The following is a 12,574-nucleotide window of genomic DNA, read 5'->3' as shown; positions in this document are numbered from 1 at the left end:
TCATCTCTCCCAAAAGCTTGTTCGTAATAGCAGCGATTATAAAAAAAGTGAACGATGGAGAAAAAAAAAACATGATAACGCAATATAATTGTCGCCGGTAACTGTCGGTACTGCTCATTAATCCACTTTAATGGTCGCCTGAAAAATCAGCAGCTTCCATAACCATCGCAGGCAGCAAGTTTACTGGATAAGAAGTGAATCACTACATCTTCAGACCACCTCCTTTGATAATTATTTTGTCGTTTCTCTTTGGCGCTGCAATTAGGATACGAACAAGGCCAAAACTAAATAACAATATTTAATAGTTCGATGATTCTATCATACAATATATATAACAATTTGCTTTATAAATATTATGATTTTCTTTGTATTTTCCAGTTTTATATATTGCTTAGCTTTGCACATAAAATCTGTTATTGAATATATAAAACTTTCAAGAAAAAAAATTAAATTTTGTTATGCGTTTTCAAAGCGTAAAAACTATTTTTGTTTACAAAATTTTAAATGACAGAAATATATTAAATCTATATATTTTAAGTTTTATATAATTTTTGAAATTGTGTATATTATTTTTTATTAATTTTAAAAAATTAATTTACATTTGTAAAAAAACTTGGCTTCATTCTTCTATATAGATTTTATTAATTTAGATATTTCAAAAACCAGATAAAAATAATTTATTAGAAATATCACTTTAGTTTTAGTACATGTTAGTAAATTTAGATTTCAGTTTTAAAATTTTGAAATAAAACGAATACATTAACTTGAGATATTACTATATGACAAATTCCCTTAGATAGCTTCCTTTTTAATTTATTTTCACAAAAATAGCCTCCTAATGAGAAAAATGACCAAAAGAAATTTTATTGAAGGGTAAATATGGATTTATAACCCTAAGGTTAACTAATCTAAGACTTAGGGTTTAGAGTTAAGGGATGAAGTTTATGGATGAATTGAAAATTTTTAAAATAAAAAATTAAAATTAAAATTTTCAAAATAAAAATAGGTTATTTTGGTCATTTTAGTTTTTCAAGACTATTTTTGTGACAAAAACTTAAAAAGACTATTTGAGAAAATTGTCCTTACTATATTCATAATTTAAATTTTGAAGAGTAATTTTAATAAAAATTTCAAAAAATAATTATACGTATTATGTTAACTAACTACATGTAATAATCTGGTTTTCTTCTATATGTTACTAAATAAAGTTTTTAAAGTAAAAATGTAAATTAAGTAATATTTAGAATTTTTAGAGGTCTAATAATAAAAAAAACTAAAATTATAAAATAATTAATTGTTATCTTTATTTTCATTTAGCCAAAAATAATTTTGTTTATCTCATATTTATATTTACTGAATATATGTATATGAAATATGTACATATATTTACAAAAACAAATACTTGAACTATATTTTAAGTTTTTTAAAATATATTAAATCTATTGAAATAATTATTTTTATTATCTTAGTAAATTAATCATCAATACTAAAATTTATATTTTATCGATATATCGCTTTTAAATCTAAATAAATTAAAAATTTTAAAATTAGAGTAGTCACTTATTTATGCTGATTAATTGATCTAGTTACATTTTTGATTTTTATTTATTATTTATAATTTTAAATTTCAGTGAAATCATAGTTTTGTATTTGTTAACTAAAATATATTTACAATTAATTTTAACAAAATATAGATATTTATATAATTGCTAAAGATTCTAAATGGATACAGAAAATATTTTATACTTCATTTATATATTTTAAGTAATTTAAATAAAATAACCCATCTTATGGGTATGTAGCTAAATTTATTTATTGCTTTATTTTAGAATTTTTTAAAAAAATTTAATCATTAACTAGATTTTGTTATTTCTAAAAAAAAAAATATACTTCATTTATACATTTTATGTCTCTTTTGTTATTTCTAAAAAATTTCAACATATGTCATTATTTATCAATCATTTTTATTATTTTACATTTGCATATTGCATAAATAAATTATTGTGGGTTTAGTGTATATTGAAAGTATATTTTATTTGTATTAGGTTTTACTATTGTCACTTAAATGTAAGAGTGCATAAGATTTTGTTAATTTAAAATACATATTTACAACTAAAATAATATTATTAGATTTTTTAAAATCTTGTAATCTTAAAATATTTGATTGTCATATTGTTTGGTGTTTTTGATCAAAAAAATAATGATACATGGGATAGGATATATTGTTAAAATCATTTATAATAAAAACATATATTGAAAACAAATAATAAGGCACACTAAAAATGTAACTAAATACAAAGTTGTATATAAAATAATATTAATAGAAGTCATTATATAGCTACATATATCTATAAAAATTTGAATTATATAAATACAATGGCCACTCTAAATACAAAGAAATAAATTCTCACATATTTTTTTTATTAAACACTTTTTTGCATTACCCATTTGTTTCCAACACAATTATTTTTGATTAAAAAAAGTTTGTTTAATGGTGGGCTTTACATTCATGTTTATGTTGTTGAAAAGTTGGCCTATGTCCATTGTTTACTCTCAATTCACAGCCTTATTGGCCCAGACCCATTTTCTGGTTGCATCAACCTAGTCCACGTAAACGTTCTTTTTTTACTCTTTCCTAAAAATCTAAACCTACAAAAATCGATGGTACCAAAATAGATAGTAAAGAAAGTGATAATTTTAAAAAAAAATCTTCGATGGGGTTTAGTTCTGTATTTAGAGTAGAAATCAATGGGCCTTCAATAATGCGTTGGATTTATGATTGATTGGTTTAAAAATGGGAGAACGTCATTGTTCTAGAAATATGTGGCGAATAAGAGGCAAAAATTCCAAAAGAGACGGTGACATTCCCTTGTAAATAACTTGAAAAATCGAAGGTAGAATCTTATTAGGATTTTTTCTTTAATATTATAGATATTGTACATAGCATAATAAAATGGAAGTCATGTCATATTTTTCACTTACCTATATTTTGTTGAATAAGCCATAACACCATTTTCGTACAAATAAGTATAGTGATAAACATAAGCAAATTTTTAAAATTATTTCTTAAATAATGTTTAGAGAGAACTAATTAATTAATTATATGAAATCTTCATTTATCAAAAAAATTGATTATTTTGAATGTTAATTAATATACGTCTTTGTTTGTGATTTGTTCATTTATACACACATGTCAACTAGCAACTGACTAGCTGATTTGTTTGCAATTGAATATTAGACACAAAGTGTTTTACACCAGTAATTGAAAAAGATTCTAAACAATATATAAGATAGATGGACCACTCTTCTTATCACCAATTGATTTTAAGTTGGAAGGCCATCTAACTTAATATGGTATAAGAGCCAAGTCCACGCAGCCTAACTCGATCCACATCGATCTGGTTCAAATTTGGCCAATCGATGACGCTTAAAGAACCATCATCTCGAGGGGGCATATCAGACACAAAGTGTCTCATATCGGTAGTTATAAAAGATCTTAAACAGTATATAAGATAGATGGACCACTCCTCTTATCACCGATTGGTTTTAGGTCGGAAGACCATCTAACTTAATATTGAGCCCTTCATGAAATCATATTCACATTTGTGATACTTGTTCTGCAGATGTAAGTTCACGATGAGGTTGAAGTGTCTTCCTCACTCCTCAGTATGATCCTTCTCGTAGGTTCCACGCAGATCCAAGGTCATACATCTGTTACTGGAAGATATGTGATTGCGCATATACTTACAGATCTAAGCTGACAACTCCATTTTTTATTTCCTTTGATGCCAGTGAAGTCAGAAAGCAAGCTGAAGCTTCTAGGCAGAGGTTTGAAGAAGGTAATTTTTCAGACTCGGAGATCATCAATGCAGCAGCTATTTGTTTCTTATCTGCTTGAAAACTGAAGAGTCAGCTTCAGTAATTTTTTAGATGTGATCTTCAAGATATGTATTAATCATGTTGGATGTGAACTTTGTAGGAACCCCAATATCGTTTTGTAACAATCAAGGACGATTTGACAGGTCACCACATAGCACAACGGGTGAGTATGTCATTCTTATGTTTATTTAAAACACTTAGCTACAACAAGTCTGTCATAGGACTTTTCATCTATAGGTGGAACAACTTTGCTGCATTTCGTGTAGAAGGATTCAGTGGTTGCCTCAAGACTTCTTAGTTGTGGTGTAATCTTACTTGGCAAGGAAAATATGCATTAGTTAGGCATGGGGACCTCAGGGAACAATTCAAATTACGGGTAAGTAACACAGCAGAGAACAAAAATCAATCTTATGATGTAAAATGCTATACGTCAATGTGTTTCTTGCTTCTTTCATCCACTCCACTTTTTCAAGAGTTTGCTCTTCTACTTCTTTTTTCTGATATGTTGCATTGCATAACCACAAGAAACCCATACGCACCTGAAAGTTAAACAGGTTACAGGCGGATCTTCCTCAGGTTCAGCAGCTATTGTTGCGTATGGACTATGTTCAGCTGCTCTAGGAACAAATGTTGGAGGTGTCAAAGTTATGCTGATTTGTTTGATATGCGTTGCATGCTTACTCGTGTCTGGAAATACAAGTTCTGTTCGCATCTCAGCATCACTTTGTGGTATAATAGGACTGAAAACAACATATGGTCGGACAGATACGACAACGTGTGACAGATTTTCTTTGGTTTTCTTTTAGGTAAGGAAATAAAGTAAACATGGAAACTACTAATGCAAACAAAACTAGTCTTTTTCTTTTTGAATTTTTGTGGATATATATGCAATCTCCTTCTCTTTTGTTTTTTTCTTTTCTTAAGAACACCAACAACACTAACAGCTGCAGAAACTAAAACTTGAAACAAATGACGATTTTTATAGGCTTTTATAAATGATTAAGCCATTACAAAACAACGAACATAAACAGAAGTTCTATGACTTTTATATTTATGAACGTAATAAACTAAAGCAAATAAAGGATATAAACTAGTTGGTTTTAATTAAAGTACACAACACAACATATCAAATTCTGTCAAAGACAAGCTTTATAAATGGTTTAATGTAAACTACAAGCTTAATTTGCCACTAATACAAATCACTAAATCTATTAGTTGTCCTTTTCGTTTACCTGCTTTCTGAAGAACCACTATGTTATTTGTCATCATCATTCGTATTAGTCACAACATCTTTGCAAATAGAAAGCTCTTTCCTTGGCCTTGCTTCTCTCGACCTTACTCTTCTCAACAAAACTCACTACTCCACGAAGAACAGCATCAGTATCACCTTGCGTTCTCGAACGAATCGAGGATCTCTTCTCCTTTATCGTCAAGTGCTTCTGCTTCGGTGTTTTGCCCGCTCGTACTCGCTCCTTCTCTGGACGGATCTTTTTCTTTTTTGGTAAAAAAAAATTATCACCACCACCAAAGCTACCGAATGAATTATAAAATAAATCTCTGGACCGATCTTTTTGCGGAGGTACATCTCCACCGCGTGGAAGACTTTGTTCTTGAATTTCTCGTCGATGACAACCTTGAGATTCTTCGATTTCGGAGTGAAGAACCGCTCGAGTAAGCCGGAGAAGTATGATCGGAGCTGCACCGGGACGAAGTCGTGGAGCATTGATCTGAAGAGCATCAAGAATCCGGTTAGGGATGCGTCGGATGAAGGAAACATCTTCTATCTTCTGCTCAAAAGATCTCTCTGGCGATGACCAAAAGGTTAATGAAAGTGGTTCCCGAGAGAATCTGTGAGGACGAGAATCGTATTTATAACCGCCAAAGGCATATTTTATTAATTTACTTTTATTTTTTAAATCTATTAAGTTTCCATTTTAATTAAAACTAGATCCTAATCCACGCTCCTATGAATTTTCAGCTTTTAATTATTTATAGGAGAGAAGTACCCATTTGAAAATGTTCTTACTTCATTAATTAAACTCTCTATTTTTTTGTTCATCTTTTTGAGTTGAATTTATGAAATATCCTAAAACGAATAAAACTGCCTAATTTATTACTTGTCTTTTCACTTACATTAACGAAATATGCTTAAATGAATTTAAACTTCCTATTTTATTGTTTGTCTTTTTCAGTTACCTTAATGAAATATCCTTAAATAAATTTGGACATAATGTCATTTAATCTATATTATTAAAAGATAAGTACTCATTTGAAAATGTTCTTACTTCATTAATTAAACTCCCTATTTTTTTGCTTCTCTTTTTGAGTTGCATTTATGAAATATACTAAAACGAATAAAACTACCTAATTTATTACTTGTCTTTTCAGTTACATTAATGAAATATGCTTAAATGAATTTAAACTTCCTATTTTATTGATTGTCTTTTTCAGTTACCTTAATGAAATATCTTTAAATAAATTTGGACATAATGTCATTTAATCAACCAAAAAAACTCATGAGTTATCCTTAAGTGCATAATTTTAATAATGGAGATTTTAAAAAACGTGCATCATTAAAATGTTACCTAAAACATACATCACTAATATATAGGGGTTTTTGCCAAAACTAACCCACAACTTGATTTTAACCCCAAACTTATACCCAAACTTGAATCAAACGCAAAACTAACCTAAAAGCCTAGTGAAATTACAGCTCAGCCCCTTGTGACGAAACAAAAAAACATAAGCCATTTTTACGAATATAGCCCTAGTAAATCGTCTGAGTCGTCTGAGATGTTGGAAGTCGTCTGGACGACTGAAGTGTAAGTCGTCTGGTACCGGTTTATTTTAAAAATAATTTATAAATCTTGTAAAAAATATTTTGATGCGTGAAAAATAAAAATCAAGTAATTATAAACAGTTTTAAGTGATATAAATTAAGATATGATAAAATTGATTTGTTTTGAAGATAGATGAGTGGAAGTAGTGAATCATGAAATACTTTGGTTTAGGAGTTTGGCAAACATATGTTGTAGTATTGTATGTATTGTTAGGGTTAGATTTTGGAAAACTAAAATTTTTTTTTCAAAAATTAGTTTTCACCTATATGTGTTTATTTATGTGTATAGTAAACACTTTTCAAGTTTGATTTGATTTTATGAAGTCTTTAATTAGATAATTAAGTTTAGGGGTTATGTTTAGGGTGTGGACGACTTATATTTCAGTCGTCTGTTGAATAATTTACTCGGACGACGTATATTTTAGTCGTCTGTTGAATAATTTACTCGGACGACTTACATTTCAGTCGTCTGGTGAAGAAATTAAAACAGATGACTTACATGTAAGTCGTCCAAATATTCCCGCCTAAATTTTTTTAAAAAAATTATTTTCCCGCTTAAATAATTTAAACCAGACGACTTACTTGTAAGTCGTCTGAAAAGTCTTCTATTTTAGTTTCCCGCTAAAAATATTTAATTTCCCGCTAAAAATATTAAACTCTTCTGGACGACTTACATGTAAGTCGTCTGTTTTAATTTCTTCACCAGGTGACTGAAATGTAAGTCGTCCAGGAAGTCGTCTGAGTAAAAAATATTTAATCTAAATGGATTTTTTGTCTCCCTATATAAAGAAAAATTTACACATTCTCTCTCCTCCTCTCAAATGGCTGCAACAAAAATGTAATGTTCATCATTCTAAAACTCTCCAACCTCTCTCTAATTTCTTTGACTTGAAAACACCAAACTTTATATGAATTTTTCAGTTTTGTCTCATGTATTTCTTACTAATCTATCTCTTTTACAGGTTTTTAATCAAATGGTACTCATCTTCCATTAATTTAAAGGTAAATCTATTAATTTTAGATATGTATTTTTGTGTGTTCTATAAATGTAGATTTATCTAATCTTCCACTCATTTTCTCTATTTTTAAGTCATTTGAACGTTTTTGGATATGCAGGTTTTTCAGATCTGGATTTGATATGCAGGTTTTTCAGATCTGGAAGACTTCTTGGACGACTTACCTGTTAGTCGTCTGGAAGTCGTCTGGACTTCTTGGAAGTCTTCTGACAAAGTCGTCTGGACTTCCAGGAAGTCGTCTGGACTTCCAGGAAGTCGTCTGGACTTCCAGGAAGTCGTCTGGACTTCATGGAAGTCTTCTGACAAAGTCTCCCTTTCATAATAGATCTGAGCGTTTTGGTAAGTTCTTATGTCTGATTTTTCTTCATTTTGGAACTTCTTGTTGTATAAAGTTCTTACTTTTTTCCCAAACTAAAACTCTCCAAACCCACTCTAATCTCTTTGACTTGAAAACACCAAACTTTATATGAATTTTCCAGTTTTGTCTCATGTCTTTCTTACTAATCTATCTTTTTTGCAGGTTTTTAATTAGATGGTACTCATCTTCCACTAATTTAAAGGTAGATCTATTATTTTTAGATATGTATTTTTGTGTGTTCTGTAAAGGTAGATTTATCTAATCTTTCACTCATTTTTTCTGTTTTTAAGCCATTTGAACGTTTTTGGATATGCAGGTTTTTCAGATCTGGATTTAATATGCAGGTTTTTCAGATCTGGAAGACTTCTGGGACGACTTACCTGTTAGTCGTCTGGAAGTCGTCTGGACTTCTTGGAAGTCTTCTGACAAAGTCGTCTGGACTTCCTGTAAAGTCGTCTGGACTTCCTGTAAAGTCGTCTGGACTTCCTGTAAAGTCGTCTGGAAGTCGTCTGAACTTCCTAAAAGTCTTCTGACAAAGTCGTCTGAACTTCTTGGAAGTCGTCTGGACTTCTTAGAAGTCGTCTGGACTTCTTAAAAGTCGTGTGGTCTTGTCTACTCAAGTGGAATCCAAGCTTGTCTTTGTAGAGGAATGATCTATAATAGTTTTGTTTGTGGTCTGTTTTGTGAATTGCATGTCTACTCTTTTAGTTGTGAATTTTTTGTAAAATCAGTAATAATGTTTTCCAAGATGTATTAAATGTGCTAACAATGTGTTTACACATTTACAAATCAATGAAATAATAGACTTCAGTAGTCTTTTTCTTATCTTTGGATCTCTCATATGCAATAATAAACTCCAATGGCCTTTTTCTCATCTTAATAAACAAGAATGTTGGTACCTTTATATTGATACAACATTTTAAGAAGTATTTTAACCCTTCTTCCAACTCATAACAATAGTCATCATTATTGTCTATAACAATAATACTTAAGAGATGGAAACAAACAATAGTAACTAGTCAAAGCATATCATATTTTATTATAAGTTTGCGTTGAAAAACTTAGTCAAATTTAGTAAAACTAAGGGAGAGAACATATTTTGTAAATATGAGTTTTACATATCTTGAAGTTACTTATCACTCTTAAAAATACAAGTTATTCAAAAACTAACGTAGAAGACTTAAAAACTAGCGGAGAAGACGCGGACGACTTCAATCTAAGTTGTCCAGACGACTAAACTATACGTCGTCTCGTCAACACAGAAGTTATTTTTGCAATTGACTTTGAAATCTGTTATTTCAGACGACTGAAAAATAAGTCGTCTACTATTGTTTGGCTGAAAAAAAACTCCAAAAAAGCTAGACGACTTACATTTCAGTCGTCATAGGTTAGTTTTGTATTTGACTGGATAATTTCAGAAGTTTGACTTTTCTGGACGACTTACATTTCAGTCGTCTAGTGAAAATTAAAATAATAATATTTTTTTAAAAGTAGACGACTTACAGTTAAGTCGTCATAGTTTAGTTTTGCAATTGAAAAAAAAAACTTCAAGATTTAATTATATACAGACGACTTATAATTCAGTCGTCCACGAGACGACTGAAATGTAAGTCGTCCAGGATTTACGAGGTTTGACCAGAATCTCAGAAAAAAATCCTGGACGACTTTCAAGTAAGTCGTCTCGTGGACGACTGAAGTATAAGTCGTCTGTGTATAATTAAATTTTGAAGTTTTTTTTTTCAATTGTAAAACTAACCTATGACGACTTAACTGTAAGTCGTCTACTTTTAAAAAAATATTATTATTTTAATTTTCGCCAGACGACTGAACTGTAAGTCGTCTGGGGAAGTCAAACTTCTGAAATTATCCAGTCAAATGCAAAACTAACCTATGACGACTGAAATGTAAGTCGTCTAGGTTCTTTGGAAATTTTTTTGAAACCAAACAAAAACAGACGACTTAACTTTCAGTCGTCTCAGGTTACAGATTTCAAAGTCAATTGCAAAAATAACCTCTGCGTTGACCAGACGACTTCCAGGTAAGTTGTCTACAGCCAGACGACTTCCCAAGTAAGTCGTCTGACGAACAGATCTAGAAAAAAACTCGATGTCATACCTTAAATTGGTGAGATAAGTTCCTTAGCATACATAAGGCTTCTCCAAGCACACAGAATCACAAACGAAAGTAAACCACCCAGAATCGTTAGCTTCTATGACTCTATGAACCATAAAAAATTTAGAATCAAAATCTTGAGTTTTTTTAGCTCATTGTGGAGAGAAAGTGAGAGATATGTTGTGTTTAGTTCACAAGAATAGAAAAAGAAGAAGGGTAAATCGATTTTGGGAGCATTAAGAGCTTCAAATTGGTTGTTCATGGTGGTTGTGGTATTGATGACAATGGCAATCTTGTAATTACTTGAAGATGATGAGGGTGAGAGAGTAAAAATGTCATTTTCGAAAAAAAAAGAAAAAAAAATTGATGGCATTTTCGTAAATTATATGAACTTGTGGGGTGAATAGGGCAAAACCAATTTTCAAAAAAAAAGGAGGTTAGTTTTGTGTTTGACTTTAAGTTATAGGTCAATTCTGCAAAAAGCCCCTAATATATAACATGCATCAATAAAATTAGAATTTGACTCACACAATTGTACGGACATTATTTTCAGTTGATTAAATTAAAAAATATTTATTTATTCAAAAAATATTTAAGAACGGCTGTGTTTTTAAAAAGTATATGGTAAAAAGTATATGGTATTATTTGCCCATTACTCATTTGTCATTTGCTAAATTGTTAGAAATAAAATTTTAGCATAATATAACTCAGTTGTCATTTGCTAAATTTATGGTTTTTATTTATATTTTTTATTATTTAATTATAATATTTTCATTTTATATTTGAAAGAGAAATGAATTTTCTTTCAAACAATATTTTTGTAAATGTATTTTTTTAAATAATCAATTTAAATTGTTATTATCATTGAATATAATTATTTTTGACATAATTTGAGTTTTCGTTTACATCAAAACTTATCATATTTTAGGATAATTTTAATTTAAAATGTAATTTTTATATTTTTCAAACAAATTCTAAAAATATTTTTTTAATATTTTGTTATAATTTTTTAAAAAAATATTGAGTTGCATTTCAAATAAAAAGGTAAAGATATTAAAAATATTCTAATTAAAATATGTAAAATTTAATATAGTTTTAAGGAAATGGTCAAAATAAAAAAAAATTACACATAAAAAAAAATCATGATTTTTGTTAACTGGGCGGATCATTATTTATATAATATCGCAAACGAAAGAAAAATTTATGTTTTTACAATTATCTAATTAACTATGTATACTCATTTTTTATATTTTTTTATATGATATCACACAATCGTAAAAAAATAGATAGTTTAAGATGCAAAAAAAAAAAAAATTACTTAATGAATATAATATGAATGAATTTTACAAATACATCATTTCATAAAATAATGATCCGTCCAGTTAACAAAAATCATGATTTTTTTTATGTGTAATTTTTTTTTATTTTGATCATTTCCTTAAGACTATATTAAATTTTACATATTTTAATTATAATATTTTTAATATCTTTACCTTTTTATTTGAAATGCAACTCAATATTTTAAAAAAAAATTATAACAAAATATTAAAAAAATATTTTTAGAATTTGTTTGAAAAATATGAAAATTACATTTTAAATTAAAATAATCCTAAAATATGATAAGTTTTGATGTAAAAGAAAACTCAAATTATGTCAAAAATAATTATATTCAATGATAATAACAATTTAAATTGATTATTTTAAAAAAAATACATTTACAAAAATATTGTTTGAAAGAAAATTCATTTCTCTTTCAAATATAAAATGAAAATATTATAATTAAATAATAAAAAATATAAATAAAAACCATAAATTTAGCAAATGACAACTGAGTTATATTATGCTAAAATTTTATTTCTAACAATTTAGCAAATGACAAATGAGTAATGAGCAAATTATACCATATACTTTTTAAAAACATAGCCATTCTTAAATATTTTTTGAATAAATAAATATTTTTTAATTTAATCAACTGAAAATAATATCCGTACAATTGTGTGAGTCAAATTCTAGTTTTATTGATGCATGTTATATATTAGTGATGTATGTTTTAGGTAACATTTTAATGATGAAAGTTTTTTAAAATCTCCCTTATTAAAATTATGCACGTAAGGATAACTCATGAGTTTTTTTTGGTTGATTAAATGACATTATGTCCAAATTTATTTAAGAGTATTTCATTAAGGTAACTGAAAAAGACAAACAATAAAATAGGAAGTTTAAATTCATTTAATCATATTTCATTAATGTAACTGAAAAGACAAGTAATAAATTAGGCAGTTTTATTCGTTTTAGGATATTTCATAAATGCAACTCAAAAAGAGAAACAAAAAAATATGGAGTTTAATTAATGAAGTAAGAACATTTTCA

This window comes from Brassica napus, chromosome C3 (genome assembly GCF_020379485.1).
Source record: "Brassica napus cultivar Da-Ae chromosome C3, Da-Ae, whole genome shotgun sequence".
Taxonomy (NCBI): domain Eukaryota; kingdom Viridiplantae; phylum Streptophyta; class Magnoliopsida; order Brassicales; family Brassicaceae; genus Brassica; species Brassica napus.
The sequence above is the reverse complement of the archived record's forward strand: the minus strand, read 5'-3'. Positions refer to the sequence as shown.